The following is a 13,235-nucleotide window of genomic DNA, read 5'->3' on the forward strand; positions in this document are numbered from 1 at the left end:
ATTCATCTCCTCCACCAGATCATCAGTAAGGTCCATTGTCCAGCGCCGGCACCTCGGTCTCTCTACCGGGGGATGTACTAGCTCCCGATGATCGTGCGGAAGCTGTTGCTCACTGTACTCCTCGTTCTCTAGGGAAATATCGCTGTCCGATTCTGACTCTTCACTGACATCGTATTCGCTATCACTTTGTTCCCTCCGGTATTCCTGGGCTCGCTGAACTGACTCAGTAATGACTATGCCAGTGTTCACTGTACGTGGCTTCTTGTTGCTGGGCTTCTTCTTCATAGGGGCCTTCCCCTTCCGTTTTCTCTCTTCACGGTATCTAGCTCCTTCTCCATCATCCTCGTCTTTCTTTTCTTTGGGTTCCTTCTCAGCTTGTATTGAAAATTGATCCTGGGCAGTAGGACTGGTCTCCTTGTGGCCTACTGACCTGGATGCGAGGTCCAGACCCTCAGCCATCCCGTCAGCCTCTTCACCTTGGCCACTCAGTGTTGGAGAGACCGCTTCGGTTTCCATTGCAGTATCCTCTAGGTCAGTAACAGGTAAAGACTCATCCCCAGGTTTTGTGGGAGTGGTCCTCTCTTCTTCACTCAAGATCTCCACGGGATCTGCCTCTGTGTTCGGCTTCGCCTTACTAGCTGCCCACTTCCCTAAGCATCGTTGAGATACCCTTTGCGGCTTTGGCTGTCTAGCCTTAGGTTCGCCCTTCAACACCAACTTCCTCTTGACGGCCTTCGGTTTTGTCACCGGAGGTGCCACTGGGTTGGGTACTTCTGGTCTTGCTTCTGTTTCTTTTGCTTTAGTTTCCTGTGCTTCAATAGATGTATCACCCCTCTCTGCTTCTGGCTGGGGTGATTCCGGCATAATCTCTTTTTCCCTAGCTTGGCTTTCCGAGCGGTTTCCTTCTTCGGCTTCTTCACTCTCTCCTACTGCTCGTGATGCGAGGTCTAGCCCCTCAGCCACCACGACAGTGTCATCTTCCATCCGATTGACATCATCTAAAATAGCCTGAAATTCCTCATCGGTCATTAGGCCCCGCTTCTTGGCTGATTCGTTCAGATCTATCTCCTCCCTCGCCACTTTTCGGGGAACGACTCCCGCCGTCAGCGTTTTCTCTGACTCAACTGCTCCATGTAGGCTCCCCTGTTCCTGACCTTTCCTTGCTTCACGTTCTTCCGAGTCGGAATCGTAATGAGCTGAAATGGGGTCAATCTCCATTGAATCACTGTGTTGTTGAGTTTCTGAGGGTTCCGAGGACTTAGGTGGTGGGGTAGTCGATGGAGCTTCTCTTTCTGGTGGAATTCCGGAGGAAGTCGCAATGGGGGTGGGGAGTGTTGCTGTAGATGGCACAATCGGTTCCGAAGGATTTTCTCCGATTACTCTCTCTTGTCCCCCGGTTTGACCCAAACCGGCCAGCGCCGCCGACCAATCCCTATTGGGGTCCTGCTGTCAAAGAAACGCCGCCATTGCTTCCAATGAGACCATTGTTGGCGCTTGAGGAGCCGGCTCCGATGGTTGCGGTTGTGGTTGTGGGCTCGGCGGCCATTCTTCCCGCGGTGGTGGTGATTCTGGTTTTTCTTCCCTGCGGGTTGAAGTGGATTTGATTTTTGTTGCGAATGCCTTCCTTCCCATGGCTTAGATCTGTGAAATTTTGGGTATAAAGTGGGGGTTGGTGTTTGTGGAGTGACGGTGGAAATTTTGCAGAGAGAAAAATTTGCAGAGTGAAATTGTGAAGTGAAAAATTGGGGAGACGGCTGGTTATGGGTTGGAATAGGGCAATTGTGGGTTTGCAACCGGTTATAGGCGGTTCCAAATCGCGTCATTTCGAGGGAGAGGCGGTTGAGAATACCGACTCCTGATTGGTCGGCGTGTCCACTCTCTCTGCTCACGCGCCCCTTCCAGCCGCTGCCACCCTGCAAAAGCTGCAGAAAGTCCACAAATTCAAATTCGTCCCTTAATGATTTCCCCCTATATTTCCCTAGATTAGAAATAAAGTAAAAAGGACACTTAAATAAAATAGGAGTTTCACCAAAATGGTATTCTGATGGTCAATACGTACTCCCAATTAATATTTGAGGTCCGAAAAATATTTTTGGTTTTTCTTAAAACTAACTAGCATGCAAAGGTTCAAATTAATTAACTATCAAATATGTACCATATTTAAATCTTCCTTAGGAAAATTGGAATTCTACTTTGCCAGCATATGCACATTACGCTAAAAGGAGCTAGCCCAGTGGAATTCCAATCCCCATCCTACCGGTCAGTATGAAACCTGAGTATGTGGTTGCAGTGGGATTTCATCCACTACAGCCACATCACTATTGGCCCTAAATACCTTCAGCCTATGCCCATTCACAATAAAGGGTTCAGAGTTAGGAAGACTCCCTGAAATCTCCACTGCTCCATTAGAACGGAGTGCGGTGATGACATAAGGCCCTGTCCATTTCGACTTGAGTTTTCCAGGCATGAGCTTCAACCTCGACTGGAAGAGTAGTACTTTCTGTCCAACATGAAGATCTTTGGTCCTCAGATTCCTGTCGTGCCACAATTTGGTTCGCTCTTTGTACCACATGGCTGAATCAAACGACTCCAATCTGAGTTCCTCTAACTCCTGCAGCTGCAGCTTCCTTTCCTCTTCACAGGTTGTAGTATCCATATTCACTTGTTGTACTGCCCAGTATGCTCGGTGCTCAATTCCCACTGGTAAGTGGCACATTTTCCCAAAAATGATTCGGTACGGGGACATTCCTATGGGGGTTTTGTAGGCTGTACGATATGCTCATAGAGCATCCTCTAACCTCATACTCCAGTCCTTCCTGGAAGGATTTACGGTCTTCTCCAGAATCTTCTTTATCTCTCGGTTAGAGATCTCTGCCTGCCCGTTCGCTTGCGGGTGGTAGGGGCTTGATAGTCTGTGATGCACACCGTACTTCTTCATCAAGGCTTCGATGGTGCGGTTACAGAAGTGGGTGCCTTGATCGAATATTATGGCCCTTGGTACTCCGAATCGACTGAAAATGTTACTTTTGAGGAACTTGGCCACCTCCCTTGCTTCACACGTGCTTGTGGCCTTGGCTTCTACCCACTTGGAGACGTAATCCACTGCAACTAGGATATAAAAATTGCCATAGGACGAAGGAAAAGGACCCATGAAGTCCATCCCCCATATGTCGAATAACTCACAGACAATTACCGGAACTTGGGGCATCTCATCTTTTGCAGATATCCCACTGGTCAGTTGACAGCGTTCACAACTTCTGCAGAACTCGTATGCATCCTTGTTGAGGGTTGGCCAATAAAAGCCGCTATCCAAAATCTTCCTTGCCATCTTCTTGGATCCGAAATGTCCTCCACATGCTAACGAGTGGCAATGGATCAGAAAGTCCCTTTGCTCCCAGTCAGGAACGCACATCCTTATCACTTGATCGGATCCCACTCTCCACAGATATGGGTCGTCCCAAAAGTAGTATTTTTCTTCACTCTTGATCTTCATTCTTTGGGCCTTGGTAATACTCGGTACTTCTGGAAGCTCTCCAGTTACTAGGTAGTTGGCTAGGTCTGCATACCATGGTTCTTGCCCTACCTATTCTTTTCCTTTTATTGTATCGTACTTAAGGATGTCAATGCAGCCCGCAACCCGTGGGCTGACCCGAATAACCCGCCAAATTTATAGGGTTAGGGTTTAAAATTTCTAGCCCGATAAAATTACAACCCGATTAGCCCGCACCCGATTAACCCGCAACCCGTTAGGGTCAGACCCGAAAACTCGATGGGCTGGCCCGAAAACCCGATAAAATTTCTATTGTTCTATATGTTTGACTCCTAATTGGACAATTTCATTGATTATTTTTATAATATAGATAACTAAAAAAATAACATTCAATTTTATATTAAACATATAAATTATATATTAAATTTTTATTAATATAATAATAAATAAATAAATTAGAAACTTCTAATTCATTACTAAATATTTAAATTTGTAAAACATGTTTTAAAACATGCTTTAAAATATTTAAATTTATGTTTTATTTTACACAAATCTCAAATATTAGTATTTGATCATGTTTGTGTTTGAGTTTAAGTATATATCTCAAATTTATCATAATTAAATATTTATATTTTATAAATATAACAATTTTTTGTCATTATTTATTGGATTGATCGCATGTTAATTTTATCGGTAGCAACCCGATTAACCCGCTGGGCCAGCCCGAAACCCGAGCGTTTAGGGTTAGGGTTGAACTTTTATAACCCGAAAAAATCTCAACCCGATTAGCCCGCACCCGATTGACCCGCAACCCGAGTAGGGTTGGCCCGAAACCCGGTGGGCCAGCCCGATTGACATCCCTAATCGTACTGGCCAGTAAGCTTCATCACTTCTTCCCAATAAATCTTCCTGACCTCAAAAATTACCTCACATAAATGCTCTTCTGGAAACTTGTCGTGCACCTCTTCACTGTTTCCATCTTGCACTACTCTACTTAAATGGTCCGCCACCTTGTTGTCGACTCCTCTCTTATCTTCCACTGCCCAATCAAATTCTTGTAACAAGAGGACCCATCGGATCAAGCGGGGTTTGGATTCCTTCTTGACAATCAGATACTTAATCGCTGCATGGTCAGTATAAACGATGACCTTGGATCCCAACAAATATGGCCGGAACTTTTCGAAAGAATACACCACTGTCAGCATCTCTTTTTCAGTGGTATCGTAATTCCACTGGGCTTGATTCAGTGTCTTAGATGCATAAAAAATTACGTACCTCTTCCCATCTATCTTCTGACCCAGTACGGCTCCCACTGCATAGTCGCTGGTGTCGCACATCACTTCGAAAGGGTAGTCCCAGTCAGGAGCCCGTATGATAGGTGCGGATATCAGCTTTTCCTTGAGAAGGTTGAAAGCGGCCTTGCATTGCTCATCAAAGACGAACACCACTTCATTCTGAAGAAGTCGGGTAAGGGTTTGGGCGATCTTGGAGAAATCCTTGATAAATCTTCGATAAAACTCGGCGTGCCCTAGAAACCCCTTATCCCCTTCTGATCAGTAGGGAACGGTAATTTGGATATAACATCCACCTTGGCTCGATCCACCTGGATTCCTCTCTCTGAAACCACGTGTCCTAGAACAATCCCCTCAGTGACCATAAAATGACACTTCTCAAAATTCAAAACCAGACTTTTTGTTTGACACCTTTCTAGAACTATGTCCAAATGATGAAGGCAAGAGTCGAAAGAGTCTCCGTAGACCGTGAAGTCATCCATGAATATCTCTATGCAGTCCTCAATCAAATCGGAGAATATGCTCATCATACATCGTTGAAACGTACCTGGAGCGTTACATAGGCCAAAAGGCATGCGCCTGTATGCATAGGTTCCGAATGGGCAAGTGAAAGTGGTCTTATCCTGGTCTTCAAGATCCACGTAAATTTGGAAGTATCCGCTGTACCCATCTAGAAAGCAAAAATACTTCTTCCAAGCCAATCTCTCCAACATTTGGTCGATGAAAGGCAGCGGGAAATGGTCCTTCCTGGTCGCATTGTTCAGCTTACGGTAATCGATGCACATTCGCCAACCCGTGACTAGCCTCGTTGGGATCAGCTCATTCCTCTCATTTTGAACGACTTGGATTCCCGACTTCTTTGGGACCATGTGGATCGGGCTGACCCACTCGCTGTCTGGCACTGAATAGATAATCCCTAGCGACAACAATTTTAAGATCTCCTTCAATATTTCTTCTCGCATGTTGGGGTTCACCTTTCTTTGGGCATCTCGATGTGCCTTTGCTCCCTCTTCCAGCCTAATGTGGTGCATGCAGACGTCGGGGCTTATTCCCACTAAATCTGTAAGGCTCCATCCAATTGCCTTCTTGTTCTTACTCAACACAGTCAGTAGCCTTGCCTCCTGTTCCTTTGTAAAGCTGCTGCTGATGATCACCGGATATGAGTTCTCCTCTCCGAGGAAAGCATACTTCAAATGGCAATTTCTTCAGCTCAACTTAGGGTGGAAGTGTGTCTTCGGGTAGAGGGTTTTTCTCAGCCTCTCCTTCTTTCTCTAGTTCTCCTTCTGAAGATTCCTCTATACTGACTGGTAGCTTGGCCCCTGCGGCCCCAATAAATTCCGATTTCTGGCAGAAGTCCTTAATTGCTCCCTCTATCTCTTCATCGGTCAACCCTTGGCTACTGATCAGATCACACCATGCAGCGGCTTCTACGTCAGCTTGCTCATACACATCTAAAGCTTGTAGTTTCTCCTGCAATAGTTCGGTCTCAAGAAAATCTTGGACTATGGGGTCAATCACATCAACATAGCATACATTTTTAGAATCAATAGGCTTTTTCATGGCCTCATTGATATCAAAAGTAAACTTCTCCCCATGAAAATCAATGCAAATTGTTCCTCAGCCATGTCTACTATTGTCTTGGCCGTCCTCAAAAATGGCCTTCCTAACAATATGCCACTAGATTCCCTAGCCTCGGACTCACTCATTTGATCACATAAAAGTCAGCAGGGTAGGTAAAATCATGCACTCTAACCAACACATTCTCTAAAACACCCTCAAGACTTATGCATGACCTATCAGCCAGTTGGATCAACACCCTAGTACTCGACAATCTAACTCCCTTCAATCGGTTATAGATTGACAAAGGCATGACATTAATAGAAGCTCCAAGATCACACATTGCATGCTCGACTTTCACATCTCCTATAGGTATAGACAAAGTGAACATACCTGGATCGGCCCTCTTGGGCGGTAGCTTCTCCTGCACAATTGCAGACGCGATCCCTTCTACCATGATCTTCCCATCCTCCTGGGCTTTCCCGGCTATGAATTCCTTAATGAATTTCTCAAGTGGGGGTAGCTTCACGGCTTGGAGGAATGGTATGGTGACATCCAATTTCCCAAAAATCGACAAGTAGTCCACCGGGTTCTCCTTCTTTCTTTTTATAACAAAGCGGAAAGGGAATGGTTTCTCCCCATTTTTCTCCTCTACCGGTCCCTCAGCAACCTTCTTGGAATCTTCCTTGGGAAAATTCTGGGTCTGAGCCTCCGTTATGGATTCTACCTCTTGATGGGGTTCCTTCCTGACCAGTACGTTCTCGGGTTCACATCCTCCACATGGCGTCTCCCCCAAGAAAAATAGGTCCTGCATCCGAGGCATGGATCTCTTAAGCTCTTCCACTGAGATGGTGTCACCCCCTATCTTCGTTCCACTCGGCTCTCCACTTGGTTGTTTCGGTCGAGGTCCATCATAAGTAGTTCCTGACCTCAATATAACCTTACTCACATTCGCCTCTTCGGGTATTTGGACTGTAGACGGGAGTTTCCCTGCATTTCCTCTTATTTCACCCATCGAACTGGCCAGTTGGGCCAACTGCCTATTCATCATATCCATGTTCGCTTTATGTTCCTTCTGGGCATTTTGCATCCCCTGCACTACTTCGTTGTGGGATTGCAACTCGCCCTTGATACCTTGCTGCGACGCGAGCAATTCTCCCATCATGTCCTCCATGGATCGTCTTGTCCTGTTGGGATATTGTGACTGAATTGGGCCTTGGTGCTGGTTATACTAGGAACTTTGATTGGGCTGGAAGTTTTGGAAGTTTTGTTGGTTCTGGTTAGGTGGGTATTGGTTATACTGGCCAGGAGGGTTGTCCTGGTCATGGTGATATTGGTTCTGGTTCTAGTTTTGGAACTGATTTTGGTTCTGATGGTGTTGGGGTGCTTGATTCGGCTGATTTTGGTAATTTTGGAAGTTTCTCTGGTGTGGTGGTACATAAACAGGGTTTTGGTTCTGGTTTTGTGGGTGTTGGTTTTGGGATTGTTGGTTCCTTCCTGACCAGTTGAACTGGTGGTCCGGGTTTGCTGGTCCACGGTTGGGGTTTTGGTTCGGGTGGGGGTTATATTGGTTCTGACCTTGACCTTGGTTTTCATTTTGGTTCCCATCTCCCCATCGAAAATTTGGGTGATCCCTCCATGGTGCGTCCCGTTGTCTCCCCTGGATCCAATTCCCATTTGAGTTAAAATACCCGGCAGCATTAGCCTGCTCCATACTGACCAAGTCATTTGGCTGATCATAGCTCGGTCCTTGGTTTCCCTGTTCTGCATAGTTCCCAACTGGGGAAGTCGGCGGTGTATTCTTCTCGATTGCGCTCAGGAGTGACTTGTTCAGCTCATCCATCTTCAAATCCATCTTCTGTTCAAGCTTCTGCTCCTGGTCAGTAGACGAAGCACTTGCAACCCTTTCTCGGTTGTATCTATCCCTTGAATTGTCATACTCCTTCTTCGCACTCAGTAGCTTCCTTAGGACCCTATTTGCTTCGCTGACCCGTAGCTGCGTGAAGCTTCCTCCCGACGACGAATTGGCCAGGTCCTTGGTTGTTATGTTCATCCCCTCATAGAAGGTATGATGTATCTCAATGTCCGCCATACGATGATTGGGACATGCATCTAAAAGGCCCATATACCTCGCCCAATAATCGCTCAAAGGTTCATCGTACCCTTGCTTTACACTAGTTATTTCCCTCTTCAGCGCGCTTGTCTTGGATGACAGGAAAAACTCGCCTAGGAATACTAACTTGAAATCGGCCCAACTCTCAATGGAGTCGGGGGGCAGGCGCATAAACCAGGTGTTTGCCTCCTCTTTCAAAACGAACGGCAAAGCCTTCAATCTGTAATCATCCTCGGTCGCCCCTGTTGGCCTCCTCTGCGCCCTACAAATCTTACAAAACTCATGAAGGAACTCGTAAGGCCCTTCGTAACTCTTCCCGCAGTATGTAGGCAGAATTGCGATCACATGAGGCTTCACATCACAGGCAGTTTGCCCTGGGGTCACAACTATGGCTTAAGGTGGTTCTCCCTCGGTATGTGCGTTCAGCGTCCCGATCTCAGGATCTTCTTCTCCTTGAGCGGCCATCCTTCTCGGGTTTCCCTCTATCCTTGGTATCTCTTCCGGTATTGGTCTTTCTATGGTGTATTGCTCCTCGTCACTACTCGAACCTAAGTCAGACAAAGCCGTCGACAAGCCAGATCGAGTGGTTACGAGTATAGATCCTCGCTGAAGTATCTACGGCCTCCACTGGTCAGGAGCCGAGCTGCTTCTCATAAACTGAAATAAAAAGAAAGAGAAAAAGTTATCCACAATATATACGCCAAAGTATCACTCACAATAGCTACAAATAACGCCATCCATCCCTGGCAACGGCGTCATTTGAAAGAGCAGGTTTGTGCAGGTGTCGTTTCAAGCAAGGGTGTATCCTATTGATCAGTATGGAAGTCCCTGCTAAACCTGAACCGTGTATCAATAATTCCTCAACCCTCTTCTACTGGGTAGTATAGTGAAGGTAGGGGTCGAATCCCACAGAGATGAATGCGTTTTGGGAATTGTGGTGATATTCTGGAAAGGTTTGGTTAGCTACCACGCTTTGGGTTGAGACTTATCTATACAGGAATTTAAGGTGGTACTCTACCGACTAGGAGGTGGGAAAGGTGTTGGACAGGCGGCTGTGTACGTGGAAAGTAGGGAACATGGTTTTCAGGAAGTATATGGAAAGTACTACTTTACTATAAAAGGTTAAACAGAATATCAGAGGAAAAGAGGTAGTTAGGTGACTAGACTGACAGATCTGTAGGGTACCAGCTGAAAAGGTAGAAAAAAGTAAAGGACAAAAGCAAAAGTAACTAAAAAGTAAAAGTGGTCCCAAACTTTGATGTGGATGTTATCTTCTTCAACATGAACAAACTCAGATCAACAATCTTAGATTTCATGAACGAGAAACAAAGATTAACAAACTTCACAACTCAGATCTACAATTAAAACTTCGAATCAAAAGATCGAACACTGAAACTGCAATTATGCTTACTGGTCAACATGCAGGGTGGCAGAAATCACGTAAACTGGGTTTTCACACTTAACTAATTCAGATCTAAAATCTAACAGCTATCTAGACTTGCAAACTCAGAGAGATTAACTACAGAAGTTAAAACATGCAATTCCACACTGGAAATTACCGTAAATAAAGATTGTTTTTGCCACTCCGGGTGATGGAACTACTAACTACGATCGTGCTGACTGGAACGAGAGAATGGAACTCCGGCGAACTGATGATCTTCAAGTGACCATGGCTGTGGCGAGGAACGAGAATTACGAAGGATAATGCTGAAGGAGGGATCTACCGAAGAGAAATTGCTAACTAAGCGTAGGAGTTAACTAACTAATTCATGATTTTCTCTCCAAGTGGCTTCCTTTTATAGGGAGGCCTCCCTTGATTTTTAGGGTAGACATCGAACATGAAATGACTCTTTTGCCCCCTTGCTTGCGGCTGATCTTCCCAGCTATCCTTCTTCTCCATCTCGAGCCTTTTTGGCATGCATACTGGTCAGGATAACAACATCCTGACGCCCTTTTCACCTGAAGTATCTGAAGCTTTGCCTACTGGCTAGAACACTCAACCTGCACACTTTGAGCAACTGTTTTGCAGATATAATCAATTATGCACATCATACTGACCAGTAACCAAGGCCTAGAATACGACTTATCAATACTTTATATTTTTGGATGAGACTATATTTTGTGGATACTTCAAAATGGAAAAATGAAAGGCTATTTTCATGGATGGAGGGACTAAGGTCATCCGCAACGCTGTCTCTTATCCGTCTCTTAACCGTCTCATCTCTTCACTATTCATGGGCGCAACTGTACTTCTCATCTCATCTCTTAACTAAGAGACAGCACCAGCAACCCCCCATCTTTTAACCATCTCTTAACCATCTCATCCCTTAACTATTCATTCAATTTCATTTTTTATTTTTATTTCCAACAAATTCAATTAATAAAAACACACTTCATTAAATAAAATAAAATTAAAACTTAAAATTTAAAAAAATACATAATTAAAATCCTAAAAAAATAAAAATTACATAATTTAAAATACAATTTTATAGAAATTATAAAAACTACTCCGCCGGCGAATCATCCCTCGAAGGCGGTGGCGGTGCACTCAAGCTACCTGGAGGCGGAATACCAATTTGTCTTGCCATATACTCAATTCCGACAAGATGTGCTTGATAATGGGGATGCGTCATGCGGGAAGTGTCAGCCATCGTGACGGTCAAGTACATGGATAATAGGGTGTTTGAGCCCGAGACCGAGCCTGCCTGGCTTGATTCGCCTCGGCCCCTCCTCCCTCTATCCACCTTCGCCGCCTTGGTCCCTTGCCGCCGACGATGCCCACGAGAGGAGCCCCCTGCATCGGTGGCTGTGCCCTCAACCTCTTGTGAGGCTTTGCCTGACTCGCCCTCACTAGACGAGTATTGGCCACCCGCCGTGTGCTTCGTGCATTTCGAGCTCAAGCCTGTGCTGGACTGGACACCGCCGGCCCACCTTTCAACATCTTTGACTGCCTCCCAAACATCGACATGTTTGAATTCTTTGCCGTTATCGTCAAAAAAGACTCGCATAGCCACTCTCATAATGTCGGCTCCACTGGCTCCGCTTTGGTATTGAGCCGCTTCATTCTTGTAGATGCCGCAAAAATTTTTGACATCTCTATCGACTCGGTCAAAATGACTGCGGAGCATCTTCATGGTGCGGCGGCGAGACCGAGACGGCTTGTTCTCGTTGTAGGCATCAGTGACCTTTTCCCAAAAACACTTGCGGGTTTGTTGATTCCCGACGATGGGATCGTACGAGACGCTGACCCAAGCGTTGAACAGAGTCATCATGTCCTTGCGGCTGTATGGATGACGGCCTATATCCTCCTCCTCCTCGGCCGCCTCCTCCTCTTCCTCCACGGCGTCGAATGCGCGACCCCTGGAGCTTCCACCGCCTCGTCCTCCTTCCGGATTGGGTTCATCCAGAAAATCCTCCCTAATTTGAGATAATCCCTGCGATTGCCCATACCTCGGGGCGAAGGGACGAGAGTATGCATCCACATCAAAATAGGGTGGTTGGTACGCCGCCGGTGTCGACGAGCCTTGGGTGCCCAGCGTCGACGAACCGGAACCGGCAACACCCAAGACATTGTACATGCCCGCCCAGTCGCCAAACGTGTTCAAGTCATATCCGCCGGAGCCGCCCTCGTTTCCGTCGCCGGACATTTTGAGATGAAAATTGGAAAGGTGAGATGAAAATTGGAGAGGAAAGAGAGATGATTTGAGAAAAATAGATGTATGTTTGTGTGTATAATGAGGATGAAAGAGGAGTATTTATAGAGTAAAAAACGAAAAAAAAATACCGTTGAAAACGGTAAAAAAACGGTAATATTACCGTTAAAATTATTTATTTATTTTTTTTTAATTAAAATTAAATTTTAAAAAAAATGATTTATTGCATCAGCGTGACGACGCCCACTCGCGGGCCGGCGAGTGGGCGTCACGCCTAGCGCCAGCGCGCGCCACGTGGCGCTGGCGCGAGGCGAGCTGTCGTGCCAGCCATCCCTCCGTGACGAGACACCCACCGAAACGAGACCGAGACGTATCCCTGCAATGTCGTCTCGCTGACGTCTCGTCTCTCTGAGACGAGATAGAGACAGCAACGAGATGTGTTGCGGATGCTCTAAGGGAATAGAAGATAAATAGTTGAATTTTAAAAAACTCCTAGTTGCTATAACTATTTATCACATAGATTGTGATTGAGAGAACATATTAAAGTTTGGTCCTCAGATTGAAATTGTGTTGACTTTTTCCGTTGACGATATTTGTCATCTATTGACATTAAATTTTGAAATCAAACAGTCCAGATCATAGTTTGAAGTTTGTACAATTTACAGAGTTTGCATCTGATTACATCCCTATATTAAAAATTTGTACAAATATATAAAGTTTACATTTGATTACATGTATATACCTAATTATGAATTATGTTGTTTGTGCCAATCACTGATTTCATTGTTAAAATAAATATAAAAATAATACTCCGTATTTATTTATTTAATAGGCCATTTACCTTTATTTACTTAGAGTTGAAAAGATAAAACATATACTCCCTGGATTGTAACCTAAATTTAATAATTTTATATTATGACATAATTAACCTAGAGTGTAAAACCTAAATTTAATATATTTATAGTTAGAGCAATCAAACATAATTACAGAAATACAAATTATGTTTAAATTAAGAGAAAAATTTAAGAAATGTACTCCTCTCTTAATGAACATGGTATGTACTCTCAACCTATTCCAATTAAAAATATTATATTCTACTTTTATTTTATGTTCCATTGTTAATAATTATA

Source organism: Salvia splendens, chromosome 14, assembly GCF_004379255.2.
Source record: "Salvia splendens isolate huo1 chromosome 14, SspV2, whole genome shotgun sequence".
In the NCBI taxonomy this organism is placed as follows: domain Eukaryota; kingdom Viridiplantae; phylum Streptophyta; class Magnoliopsida; order Lamiales; family Lamiaceae; genus Salvia; species Salvia splendens.